Source organism: Rhinopithecus roxellana, chromosome 13 (assembly GCF_007565055.1).
Source record: "Rhinopithecus roxellana isolate Shanxi Qingling chromosome 13, ASM756505v1, whole genome shotgun sequence".
Lineage (NCBI taxonomy): Eukaryota > Metazoa > Chordata > Mammalia > Primates > Cercopithecidae > Rhinopithecus > Rhinopithecus roxellana.
The window spans coordinates 98,557,094-98,571,343 of NC_044561.1; the positions used below are offsets into that span (position 1 = coordinate 98,557,094).

Below are 14,250 nucleotides of genomic sequence, written 5' to 3' on the forward strand. Positions count from 1 at the left end.
CCCAACTTTGATCAAAGCCTGTTCCTCTTGTTCTTTTTAAATTTATCACTAACATAGTAATAATAATTATTGTTTTTAGGTTTTCACTATTTATTTATGACAAATAGTCCACATTCAATATTCTCTCCAGTCAACATTTACTTGAGGCCAGGCACAGTGGCTCACACCTGTAATCCCAACATTGTGGGAGGCTGAGAGGAAGCATATAAGAGCCCAGATGTTGGTAGGTATGGGAAGACAGAAGATAACTCACTGCATAAGCAACACCTGGTGGGGCTCCTGGTACTCAGCGGACTTGTGTTCTAAGACATGAGATGGCAGCCAAGAAATAAACAAAAAATAATTATGTGCTTTCTCTGCTCATATGCGTTGTGGTGGCAACAGGTGTGGCCTCAACATGCAGAATAATGGTAGTGAGTTTGTGGACATGTATGAAATGCTCCACCAGCAACTGCATCATCAGCATCAAAGACTACACCTCTATCCAGATAAACGTGGCTGAGGTTGACAAGGTCATGAGCAGGTTTAATGGCCAGTTTAAAACCTATGCTCTCGGTGGGGCCATTTGAAGGATGGGCAAGTGAGATGATCTATTCTCCGATCGTCCAATGCTGATGGCATTGTCTCAAATAACTTTTTCGAGACACCTCACCCAGTCCTTCTTCAGTCTTCCCATACCTACCAGCATGCAGGCTCACTGGGGGCAGACCTAGTAAGTCTTTTTTTGTTTTGTTTTGTTTTGTTTTTGAGATGGAGTCTTGCTCTGTCACCCAGGCTGGAGTGCAGTGGCATGATCTTGGCTCACTGCAACCTCCACCTCCCGGGTTGAAGCAATTCTCCTGCCTCAGCCTCTCAAGTAGCTGGGACTACAGGTGCCTGCCACCATGCCCGGCTAATTTTTGTATTTTTAGTAGAGACGGGGTTTTACCATGTTGACCAGGCTGGTCTCGAACTCCTGACCTCAAGTGATCCGCCTGCCTCAAGCCTCCCAAAGTGCTGGGATTACAGGCGTGAGCCACCGCGCCTGGCCAATAAGTTTCTTTGTGTTCATTTGTTTGTTTTTTTTTGTGACAGATTTTCAGTCTTGTTGCCCAGGCTGTAGTACAATGGTGCGATCTTAGCTCACTGCAACCTCCATCTCCCGGGTTCAAACAATTCTCCTGCCTCAGCCTCCCGAGTAACTGGGATTACAGGCATGCGCCACCACGCCCAGCTAATTTTGTATTTTTAGTAGAGACAGGGTTTCTCCATGTTGATCAGGCTGGTCTCAAACTCACGACCTCAGGTGATCCACCCGCCTCAGCTTTCCAAAGTGCTGGGATTACAGGTATGAGTCACCGCACCCTGCCCAGTAAGTTTCTTATCCATCATTTTGTCAGTGGTTCTAGCTCAGTGCCTGCCAGGTAGCACATGACCAATGAAGAGTGGCTGTACTAATTTACAGGAGGTGAGTGAGTGGTGCAGCCAACCATCTGGGCACAAAGGACCCAAATTCCAAGTGACTTTACAAACTAGAGACCTTATCAAAAATAGAGAATTGAAAAATATCACCTAGGGAAAGACTGAATGTTTGATATTATGGCTCAAAAACCAATTGTGGGCTCAGTTCTACAGCTAGATTAGGCTTCTTATATGGTATTTGTAAAGGGCTATAAAAAAAATCTGCAGGAAGCACGTTCACATCAATTACCTCATTTAATCCTCATACCAACCTAGGCAGTGGATAGGGTAAACGAAATTGTCTCAAGTTTACATACTAGGAAACCTATGTGTAGTTTGGTTATATGATTTCCCCAAGGTCACTGAGCAAGGCAGAGGCAGGGCAGGGACCCCATGCCTTTTCTCTCCAAGACTGCATGAGTTGTATAACCCATTTATTCTAGGATCAAAGAAATATTCAAACTCAAACCTTCACATCCTGCAGTCCAGACACATCCCTCTTTTCTAAGGCACACATTCCTGAAGACAACACCTGTGACCCATTCAAGTCCCTGAGCCTGTACTTGTGCCCCAGGCCCCACCTCAGAGAGAGACCAAGCTGTTTGAAACAGGGAACAAACCCAGCCGCAATGGCTAACATCTATAATCCCAGCACTTTGGGAGGCCGAGACGGGCGGATCACCTGAGGTGAGGAGTTTGAGACCAGCCTGGCCAACATGGAGAAAACCCGTCCATGTGTGGGCGCCTGTAATCCCAGCTACTAGGGAGGCTGAGGCAGGAGAAACGCTTGAACCTGGGAGGTGGAGGTTGCAGTGAGCCAAGACTGTGCCTTTGCACTCCAGCCTGGGCAACAAGAGGGAAACTCCATCTCAAAAAAAATAAAAAAACTTTTGTATACACATACAGAAAAACTTAAGTGTGCAGGTTAATGAAATCTCACAAATTGAATATGCCTGTGTGCCTAGCACCCATATCAAGACATCACACATGGCCAGCTCTTCAGAAGACCCCTGTGCCTCTGCTTAGTCACCATGCCCCTAGAGGGTGACAGCATCCCAAATTCCAACAGGTTAGATTAGTTTGCCTCTTTTCTTCAAAAACAAAACAGAATAAAAAAATTTTGTCGTCGTCCACTTCCTGTTTGAACTTCTTTTCTTTTTCTTTTCATTTTACCTGCTGCTCCCATTCAACCTCTTTTCTATTTTACGTAACTACTGATGGATTTTTGTTCTTTTTCCTTATTTCCCCCTCAAAGGCTAAATGTGTCCATGAGGGTCAGGTTCAAATGATTCGCTTATTGAAAAAAGCCGGGTTTCTTTCTTTTGAGACAAGGTCTTGTTCTGTCTCCCAGCCTGCTAGGCTGACGCAATCTCGGCTCGGTGCCACCGCCACCTCCTGGGTTCAAATGATCCTCAGCCTCCCCAGTAGCTGAAACTACAGGGCTGCACCACCATGACTGGCTAATTTTTTTTTGAGATGGAGTTTTGCTGTTGTTACCCAGGCTGGAGTGCAATGGCACAATCTCGGTTCACTGAGACCTCCGCCTCCTGAGTTCAAGTGATTCTCCTGCCTCAGCCTCCTGAGTAGCTGGGATTTTTGTATTTTTAGTAGAGATGGGGTTTTACCATGTTGGTCAGGCTGGTCTTGAACTCCTGACCTCAGGTGATCTGCCCGCTTTGGCCTCTCAAAGTGCTGGGATTACAGGTGTGAGCCACCGCACCCAGCTAATTTTGTATTTTATATAGACACGGAGTTTCACCACGTTGCCCAGGCTGGTCTTAGACTCCTGGGGCTCAAGCCATCTGCCCACCTCAGCCTTCTAAAGTGCTGGATTACATGTCTGAGCCACAGTGCCCAGCCCAAAAGCCCTGTTTCTATACCCTGGCATTGGAGCCTTCTGTGTTTTGCCTGTAATCTATGTTTTCCACTTGGCTTATCTGATGGTTAATTATATGTATCAACCTATCTGGGCTAAGAGATGCCCAGATAGCTGGTAAAACATTATTTCTGGGTCTGACTGGGACGGTGTTTGCAGAAGAGATAAGCATTTAAATCAGTAGACAGAAAAGTTCTGCCTTCACCCATGTGAGCAGGCATCATCCAATCCACTGTGGGTCCAGACAGAACAAAAAGGCAGGGTGAAGGCACATTTGCACCCTCTTCTGGAGCGGGGCCATCCATCTTCTCCTGCCCTTGGACATCACAGCTCCAGGTACTCAGGTCTTCAGACTCAGGCTGAAGGACGCCACCAACTTTCCAGGTTCCTCAGCTTGCAGACGGCATACGGTGGGACTTCTTGGCCTTTAGAATCACGTGAGCTAATTCCTGCAATAAATCCCATCTTCCATATCCTCTTATATATGCCTCTGTATATCCTGTTGGTTCTGTTTCTCTGGAGAACTCTGACTAATTCAATTTCCAATTCTCCAGGACCCTGGGGGTTAATCTGAGTTCTTTCCCTTCACATTTCACCTCTCATCAGTGGGCAGCCCCTGTTGGTTTGGTGGAACAAGTGAAGTCATTGAGTACTAACTGAGTACTTCAGTACTAGCCGAACTGAGTACTTACTGTGTGGTAGGCACCACATGAGGAGCTGGCATACAGAATTAAATAAACCGAGACCTCTGCCCTGGATGCACTGACAACTAGTGAGGGAGAGAAACAGAAAAACAACTCATTTGCATACATTTCATTCTAAATGCTGTGATGCACGGAGGGAATGTACTTGCACCAGCCTAGGGACTCAGTGGGGGTTTCAGGAGAGGCCAAGGTGGGACTTTTTGAGCAAGAGTGATCCAGAGGACATTAAGGAGATCCACGCAGTAGAAATGGTGATGGCTTTGAAGAGCTTTTGCAGGGAAAACAGAAATGGGCATAGCCACACTCTCCTTGTCCCCAACACCTTTTTTGAAGGGAGCAAGAGGAAGAAGAATCTGAGAAGAAAGAAAAAAAAAATACAGTCAAAGAAGTAGAAGAACCAGTAGGAAATGCAGTCACAAAGTCAAAAGAAGAGAGATTATCCTGAGAGAACACAGCTGTGCCAAATGCCTGGTCCAGAAAATTCAGTAAGATGCATATGGAAAAGATCCCCCGGATTGTGCAATTTCGAGGGCATGGCTAATTTACCTGGGCAGTTTCAGAGGAATACAGGAATGCAGCCCAGATTGCCTGGGGGTAAAGACAGGAAGGAAGTCAGGAGGAGGAAACAAAGACTGAACGTGGCTTTTTTGAGAAGCTGAGCTGAGAAGGGGAGATGATTGCGGGAACTGGGTGGATGTAAACTTCCCAAAGACGAGGGTGGTAGGGCTGAGCGTGGTGACACATGTTTGTAATCCCAGCACTTTGGGAGGCTGAGGCGGGAGGGTCACTTGAGCCCAGGACTTTGAGACCAGCCTGGGCAACATAGTGAGACTCCCATCTCTAAGGAAAAAAAAGAAAGGGAGGTCAGCATTGAAATATGGAGGACACCCAAAGGAGGGGTCTTCAGTACTTAAGGCTAGGAAGAGGGGTCCCTCATGGGAAAGTGGGGTTGTGGATAAGGGGAAGTGGGGGATGAGGAAATGCCCCCTCATGACCACTTCCCAAAAATCAGGAAGCAAGGTTATTTGCTGGGAGTAGGGGAGAATGGTTAGGTAAGGAATTTGGGGTCATTCGAGGGTAAGAAGTTACTTCCATTGGCTGGGCTTCAGATCTGCTGGGGCTGCAGAGTGAACTGGGATGGAGGAGGCAGAAGCAAACCATGCTTCTTTGAACCCCTTGTGCATAGATCCATGCCCACCAGTGTGCCTTTGTGTCAGACAGATTCCAGAACTGATGTTCTAAGTTCAGGGTGTGTGCATTTAAATGCTCTCTTTTTTTCAAGGGGTGGGGGTTTGCGGGGGAGACAAGGTCTCACTCGGTTGCCCAGGCTGGAGTGGCACTTAATGCCACTGAGTTGTACACTTAAAAGTGGTTAAAAAGGTAAATTTTGGCTGGGCATGGTGGCTCACACCTGTAATCCCAGCACTTTGGGAGGCCAAAGGGGGTGGATCACCTGAGATCAGGAGTTCGAGACCAGCCTGACCAACATGGTGAAACACCGTCTCTACTAAAAATACAAAAATTAGCCGGGCATGGTGGCACATGCCTGTAATCCCAGCTACTCAGGAGGCTGAGTCAGGAGACTTAGGCTGAACCCAGGAGGCAGAGGTTGCGGTGAGCCAAGATCATGCTATTGCACTCTAGCCTGGGCAACAAGAGCAAAACTCTGTCTCAAAAAAAAAAAAAAAAAGTACATTTTATTATACATATATTTTATCACAATGAAAAAAGGAATGAAATATTGAAGCATGCTACAATGTAATTGAACCTTGAAAATGTGGTAAGTGAAAGAAGCCAGTCACAAAAGACCACATGTTATTATATAATTCCATTTATACTAAATGTTCAGAATAGTCAAATCCATAGAAAGAGAGTGAAGATTAGTGGTTGCCAGAGGCTAGGGGAAGAGGAGAAATAGGAAATGACTGCTAATAGATACGGAGTTTCTTTTGGGAGTGATAAAAATGTTCTAAAATTAGTGGTAATGGTTGTACAGCTTTGTGAACATACTGAAAACCACTGAATTGTATACTTTACAACTGTTTGCTTTTTTTGTTTGTTTGTTTTTGACACTGAGTCTTGCTCTGTTGCCCAGGTTGGTGTGCAGTGGTGCGATTTCAGCTCACTGCAACTTCCGCCTCCCGGGTTCAAGCGATTCTCCTGGCTCAGCCTCCCAAGTAGCTGGGACTACACGTGTGTGTCACCAAGCCCGGCTAATTTTTGTAGTTTTAGTAGAGACGGGGTTTCACTATGTTGACCAAGCTGGTCTCCAACTCCTGACCTCAAGTGATTCACCTGCATTGACCTCCCAGAGTGCTAGGATGACAGGTGTGAGCCACCAGGCCTGGCCACAATTGTTTAAATGATATATTCTAAAATGTATACCTTAAAATGGAGTATTATGGTACATGAATTATATTTCAAAAAAAATAAATAAATAAAAGCAAGCCTGGGGGCGAAGTGGGGAGAAGGCTACACGGTATACATGCTATACAGTGCCTATCTCATAGATCATTCAGCTATTCCCTGATTGATGGATGTTTGGCTTGTTTTCAGGTTTTTTGTTTTTGTATTGCTCCTTGAAATAATGCTTCAATGCGCATCATTGAACATGCACAGAGACACACACACACACACACACACGTCATTTCAGGCAGGTCTTGGTCCTGCCATGTAGCCCCAGATCTGTTATGTCTTAGTATGAGACAGATTTAGAACGAGTGAATTCTGCTGACATTAAGAGATGGTGCAGGCCAGGAGCGATGGCTCACTCCTATAATCCCAGCACTTTGGGAGGCCAAGGCAGGTGGATCACTTGAGGCCAGGAGTTTGAGACCAGCCTGGCCAACATGGTGAAACTCTGTCTCTACTAAAAATACAAAAATTAGTGGGGGGTGGTGGCAAACACTTCTAATCCCAGCTATTTGGGAGGCTGAGGCAAGAGAATTGCTTGAGCCGAGATTGCACCACTGCACTCCAGCCTGGGCAACAGAGCAAGACTCCGTCTCAAAATATATAAATAAATAAATTAATAATAAATAAATAAATAAATAAATAAATAAATAAATAAAAATGACTTTTACAGATGAACATTTGCCATCAATCTGATGACAGATAAGACTAACTTTGAACCCCAATTAAGCAAAATCTTATTTTCCCCACCCCCAAATTCTATTATTTTCATTAGTAGACCTGTATTATAAAACTATTATGCTCAATTATTATTACATTTTGAATTTCATCAATAAGAAATCTGTGGAAATTTGTTTTCTATCATTATGTAAGTACTGTCACTTTTCTTTTTTTTTGAGACAGTTTCACTCTTCTTGTCCAGGCTGGAGTGTAACGGCCCGATCTCAGCTCACTGCAACCTCCTCCTTCCGGGTTCAAGTGATTCTCCTGCCTCAGTCTCCCAAGTAGCTGGGACTACAGGCATGAGCCACGATGCCCAGCTAATTTTGTATTTTTAGTACATATGGGGTTCACCATGTTGGCCAGGCTGGTCTTTTTTTTTTTGAGACGGAGTCTCACTCTGTCGCCCAGGCTGGGGTGCAGTGACCAGATCTCAGCTCACTGCAAGCTCTGCCTTCCAGGTTTACGCCATTCTCCTGCCTCAGCCTCCCTAGTAGCTGGGACTACAGGTGCCCGCCACCTTGCCCGGCTAGATTTTTGTATTTTTTTTTTTTTTTTGAGACGGAGTCTCACTCTATCGCCCAGGCTGGAGTGCAGTGGCCGGATCTCAGCTCACTGCAAGCTCCGCCTCCTGGGTTTACGCCATTCTCCTGTCTCAGCCTCCCGAGTAGCTGGGACTACAGGTGCCCGCCACCTCGCCCGGCTAGTTTTTTGTATTTTTTAGTAGAGACGGGGTTTCACGGTGTTAGCCAGGATGGTCTCGATCTCCTGACCTCGTGATCCGCCTGTCTCGGCCTCCCAAAGTGCTGGGATTACAGGCTTGAGTCACCGCGCCCGGCCCCGGTCAGGCTGGTCTTGAACTCCTGACCTCAAGTGATCCACCCATCTCGGCCTCCCAAAGTGCTGGGATTACAGGCGTGAGCCACCGCGCCCGGCCCCTATCATTATGTAAGTACTGTACCTATTTAATGTCATCAATTTTACCTCTTGGCCCACAAAACCTAAAACATTTATTATCTAGCTCTTTCCAGAAAATGTTTGCCCCAGGTCTAGACTCCAGAGAGATGTTGAAAATAACATTGAAAAGTACTGTATGAAGATGGAATAGCCCCAAGCTACAATTACCTCTCAAAAATAACACAGCCTGGAAATGATTGAAATTTCAATCAAATTAACCAGGTCATGCAACCTTCTTGATATATTCTGCTGATTTAGTTTAGAGAAGTTAAAGGAGGAGGAAAAAAACCTTGTTTGTATGAGCTGTAATAGAAAGGAAGATGAATGGAAAATAAAAGAAAAAGGAACTGAACAGGAAAATTTTGATGTATTTTTAAAATTGATGATAATGCTAAAAATAATTATATAAAAATAATGACATCGAACACCTACATATTCATGTACTAAATAAGCACTTTATATACATTTAATCCTTGTAACACCTTGAAAGACAGAAGTCAGAGCTATCTGCTGATACCAAAGCCAGTTTGTCAGCAGTAAAATCTCCAAAAAAAGAAGAAAAAGAAGCCTGAGAATAGAGATTAAGGGCCTTGAATGCTACACTGGGAAAGGTTTATTCTTTCTTTATGTAGCTATTAAACATTTATTTATTTATTTATTTATTCATTCATTCAGAGATGGAGTCTCCCCATGTTGCCTAGTGTGGTCTCAAACTCCTGGCAAAGGCAATCCTCTTGCCTTGGTCTCCCAAAATGCTGGGATTACAGGCTCGAACTACTGTGCCTGGTCTCCAGTTATCCTTTTGACTGGGAGACCGTGAAGGATTTTCAGAAAGGGTGTGAGATTATCAGTTCTGTGCTCTGGGATGATAACAAGGATAGTTTCAGGAGATTAGTCTTGAGTCCAACAGGCCAGAGAGAAACTTTTTCGACGGTTAACAGTCCGAGAAAGAGCCAGTGAGGGTCAGTACCTGTGTTGGATGAGAAGAGAATTTCACATATACTTCCCAGCTTGACCATAGGTGACAGAGTGCACACGTAGGCTGGGGGGCAAGGACTCAAAGACCAGTTGGAAGTTTCTGGTAGCAAAATGAGAGAACTCAGATAAGAAACCAGTTTATGGGAGAGAATAATGTGTCAATAGTGGAGATTATTTGCAATTCCTGGAGAATATTCAGGGCAGGTTGTTCGAGGGACAATTGGAAATGTGTTTCCAAGTTCAGAAAGATGTCTTGGTTTGGGAACCTAGAGAGAGGTTTGGGAACCATGAGGAGATGGCTGACCTTCAGAGGCGGTGAGAGGAGAGGGTAGGGGAGAAAGAAGATAATGAGGGAAAACCAACATTTCTAGACTGGAGTCTGAGAAACTCACATCACTGAGAGGGAAGGGAGGGTGTATGGATAGTTAGCAAGAAACAGTGGTATTATCACAAGAATAGAGTTTCAAGTGAGAAGTCAATGGACTGTTACAGAGCCATCAAAGAAGAAAAGGACTGTAAACCTGTAATTGGTTTTGGCAATTAGGTCACAGATGACAACTGATAAAACAGGGAGGGACAGTGCCTGAGGGGTGACGGCGGGGGAGGTTGGGGAGGGGAAGGGAGGCAGGACGTCTGGGGAGACTGGGACTATGGAAGGTTTTTCAGGATAGAGAAAAATGGTAAATGCCTAGAGAGGTAGAGGGAGACACTGAAGATTCCACAGTTCATGGAATAACAATGGGGAGGGGATAGACTTAAAAGCTCAAGGGGTCTTGGCCCTGGAACTTCCCTTCCCTTCTAATCAGAAGACTCCACATTCCTTACTAAGCAGAACACATCGTATTAAAAAAAAAAAAAAAAAGGTTGGCCGGAGTACGCTGTATCCTCTCACTGGTGTAGAATGATGGTTATGGGGCAATGCGTGAGTTTTTCTCTGGGTGCTGGTCACAGCATCTTTGTTTTTTTTTGTTTGTTTGTTTGTTTTTTTGTTTTGAGAGAGTCACACTTTGTCGCCCAGGCTGGAATGCAGTGACGCGATCTCGGCTCACTGCAAGCTCTGTCTCCCGGGCCCACGCCATTCTCCTGCCTCAGCCTCCCGAGTAGCTGGGATTACAGGTGCCTGCCACCACGTCCGGCTAGTTTTTTTTTTTTTTGTATTTTTAGTAGAGACAGGGTTTCACTGTGTTAGCCAGGATGGTCTCGATCTCCTGACCTCGTGATCCGCCCGCCTCGGCCTCCCAAAGTGCTGGGATTACAGGCTTGAGCCACCGCGCCCGGCCGCATCTTTGTTTTTTATTTTCTCCATCTTCCATGGGGATCAAAACATTCGACATTCCAGTGTATATCGAATTTTGCAATCCAACACTTTTTTTCCCTACTTAGTGAAAACAGTAGGAATTGTGAACTTCAAATATCTGAGACAGGTCTCAGTCGATTTAGAAAGTTTATTTTGCCAAGGTTAAGGATGCGTGCCTGTGACACAGCCTCAGGAGGTCCTGACGACATGTGTCCAAGGTGGTGGGGGCACAACTTGGTTTTATGCATATTAGGGAGACATGAGACATCAATCAATATATGTAAAATGTACATTGTTTCCATCCAGAAAGGTGGGAAAGGTGGAGAGTGGGCTACTAGGTCATCGATAGACAAAGGACAAATGGTTGCATTCTTTTGAGTTTCTGATTAGCCTTCCATGGAATCAAAGGAAGCAATCAGATAAACATTTGTCTCACGTGAGCAGAGGGATGACTTTGGGTTCTGTCTGTCCTTTCCCCACAAGGAATCTCCTTGTGGACAGATTATAAGGGAAGTATGTAGCTTTTCTATCTTTGTAGCCATCTTATTTAAGAATAGAATGGAGGCTGGGTGCGGCGGCTCATGCCTGTAATCCCACCACTTTGGGAGGCTGAGGTGGGCGGATCAGCTGAGATCGGGAGTTCGAGACCAGCCTGACCAACATGGAGAAGCCCATCTCTACTAAATATACAAAATTAGCTGGGCATGGTGGCACATGCCTGTAATCCCAGCTACTCAGGAGGCTGAGTCAGGAGACTTAGGCTGAACCCAGGAGGCAGAGGTTGCAGTGAGCCAGGATCACGCCATTGCACTCCAGCCTGGGCAACAAGAGCGAAACTCTGTCTCAAAAAACAAACAAACAAACAAACAAACAACTCAAAAAACAGAATGGGAGGCAGGTTTGCCCTTCAGAATTCCCAGCTTGACTTTTCCCTTTGGCTTAGTGGTTTTGGGGTCCTGAGATTTATTTTTCCTTCACAGAATCAAGCCAACTCCTATATTAAAAAAAAAAATACTGTTATTAGGCCAGGCGCTCATGCCTGTAATCTCAACATTTTGGAAGGCCGAGGCGGGGGGACTGCCTGAGTTCAGGAGTCCAGGGGTTCGAGACCAGCCTGGGCAACACAGCAAGACCCCCTTCTCTACAAAAAATAAAAATTAGCCAGACCTGGTGGTGTGCTCCTGTCATCCCAGCTACTTAGGAGGCCAAGGTTGGGGGATCCCTTGAACCTGGAAGGTTGATGCTACAGCCTTGATTGTGCCATTGCACTCCAGCCTGGGTGACAGAGTGAGACTTTGTCTGTAAAAAATTAAATATAAGAAAATTAAAATGCAGTTATTAGATAAATAAATGGGAAGACACATTATCATCAAGACACAGACCACACTTGCCTATTTCATAAAATTCCTTTAGTTGCTGCTTCCCCAACTGCATTGACATGTGTGATGTCAGTTTCCAAAACTGTGTAAAACACATAAATAATTCTGATTATAAAATCAATTTCTCTCCATATGAGGTCAGACACCGTCTACAATTCTGTTTCTCAAGAGTTGCCAGGGAACTGGTAAATTATAATTCAGTTAGTAAAGCAACCATGACAGTGGTTTCAAGATGGAAGGTGTTAAGAAACTAAAATTATTAGAACTCAAAAAAAAAGTGTTCAGATTTCAGCAGTGGCTCCATACATGTGGTCCCCAGACCAGCAGCATCAACATCACATGGGAACTTGCCAGAAATGCAGATTCTGGAGCCTCAGGCCAGACCTCCAGCCTCAGCAACTCTGGGGGTGGGGCCCAGCCATCTGCATTTTAATGAAGTCCTCAAAGTGAAGCTGCCCACCTCTGAAGACCGAGGGCCAGGGATTTAGACTTGGCCTTTCTGCTTAGCGGTCCAAGAACCTCACCCGGGGGCATCACCTGGGGACAATTTAGAAGTGCAGACTTTCGGGCTGCACCCTAGAGCTACTGAATGTGAACCCGCCCCTAGCCTAACACGACTCCCAGGGAATTCAAGTCTGAAAAGCCTTGGTCTGTATTACCATCTCTGCATGAGGTAAGGAGGACGTCTTCTCCAGTTAAGTTAAAATACCTGGCTACTTAAGTGGAGAAGCTGTGAAATTGTTTTAAAACATCCAACCCACTAAGCCGAATGCACCACAAACTGCCTGATTATCATGCTCGAGCAATGACAGGGCTCGGTGACAGGCGGTGTAAAAAGGGAGGACCTGGACCAGGACACTCAGGGACCAGCGCTCTGCTTGCCACGTGGGTCCCCCCGGAGCAGGTGTGACTGATGGGAAGGGTCGCGAAGGGGGGCGTTGTTTCTGCGCAGGGGAGGGAAATGAAAGGAACAGGAAGGGGACGGCTGGGTGCGAGGCCCGAGATGTTCCGGGGAGCGCTGCCGGGTGCCAGTGGGCAGCCCCTCCCCGGGGGGAGGCCCGAGGCTAGGGGTCGGGGGCGGGGAGGGAGGTGGGCCCCAGACCGGCGCGGGGGCGGGCGGCTCCGCTGCTCCCCGCCCCCGACCCGCCCCTCCACGGCGCCATTTTGCAGGCGGCTGTCGCGGGGACCGGAGGCGGCGGCGGCAGCGGGCACTGCGGCGCCGAGGCGCGGCGGCAGGACGGGAACCACGCGAGCTGCAGCCAGGTGAGAGCCGGGCCGCCGCGCCCCCTGCCCGGCCCGCGGGCAGCACCTGCCGGCCGGGCCGCGAGGTGCCCGCCGCGCCCACGAGGCCGGCCCCCGCGCGCTGTCACCCACCGGCCCCGCGGCGCGGCCTGCGCGCCCCCACCCCGACCCGTCTCCCGGGACCCCGCGCCCGCCGGCCAGCCTGGACCCGAGGCCCAAGATGCCCGGCGGCCCTCAGTTCCTGCTGCCCCGCCGGCCGGGCCGGGCCCCCGGGGTACCCACGCCTGCCTGCCGCGGGAGCTACAGCGCGCTCGGGCCCTCAGGCCGCGCAGCGGGGAGGCAAATGGGGCGCCCCCAGAACCCCACTGGCTGCCGCCGCCTCTTCCCGGGCTCTGCGTCCGCGCGTCCTGGGGTCGCTTCCCTCGCCCCTCCCCAGGTGGTGCGCACGGGTATCGTCTCGCCTCCTGGAATTCAGGGGCATCAGGAGGGGCGGCAGGAGGGTGCCTTCTACATTCTTGCTTTCTTCCCTTCTACAAAGACTGCGCGAAGTAATTTTAGAAGCAGCTCCTCCGACCTCGGGGTCTTTCTGGCCTGTTCCCCGGGGGTCGCGAGTCCCCCTCCTTGCCGCCTTTCGGGGGGGAAAAATGACATTTCGAGTGTGACTACTTTAAGGCGCAGGATTTTCTCCTTCGTCTGGTCTAGATGGCCCCCCTTGGATGGGTGGCTGATAGGATGTCGGCCTGCAGGCTGGGGGTTTCAGCGTGACTGATGGGAAATTATCGATTGTCAGGGCAAAGGGTAAATGAGGGCAACTGCAGGTGGAAGAAAGTCACCCATAAGGGCTTTCTAAGTCTGCAGCGTTTGTAGTAGGTGCTACTTCTATTCTTGCAGAGCTGGGAGACGGGCGGGGAAGATGCAGTCCCTGCTGACAATTGGGTCATCTGCGCGCAGAGAAGGCCCCGGGATGTGCGAGGACATGGGACTGGGAGTCCGGAGGCAGTCTGGTTTGAGCTGTCACTAATTGGCCATGTGACCTCCCTCAGCCGGCTTCCTCCTCTCTGAAGCAAAAGGCTGGAATCGGGGTGGCTGGAACATTTTTATTTTATGTTTTTGTATTTGAATGCTGTTGGGTTTGGGCCTCACCATTTCTGGTTGTCTACACCTGCCTTTTAACCGATGCAGGTCACGTTGCCTGCCTCCCCTGAAGGTGTTTGAACCTGATGAGATTTATAAAGGACCCTTTCA

General features: G+C 47.8%; 1 protein-coding gene and 1 pseudogene across 10 annotated transcripts in view; both read left to right on the forward strand.

The window, feature by feature from the left end:
* The first annotated feature begins 397 nt into the window (after positions 1 to 397).
* On the forward strand, positions 398 to 2,077 carry LOC115892847 (annotated as a pseudogene).
* A 10,833-nt stretch (positions 2,078 to 12,910) lies between these two features.
* SLC23A2 (solute carrier family 23 member 2) overlaps positions 12,911 to 14,250 on the forward strand; it is a 151,320-nt gene continuing 149,980 nt past the window's right edge. For 5 of the 10 annotated variants that reach the window (XR_004052704.1, XM_030915016.1, XM_030915023.1 and 2 more), the window contains exon 1: positions 12,921 to 13,026. The gene's annotated coding sequence lies outside the window, so the exon portion shown is untranslated. Of the gene's footprint in view, positions 13,027 to 14,250 lie in introns of all 10 variants that reach the window. The other 5 variants (XM_030915024.1, XM_030915026.1, XM_030915018.1 and 2 more) reach the window with 4 other exon arrangements.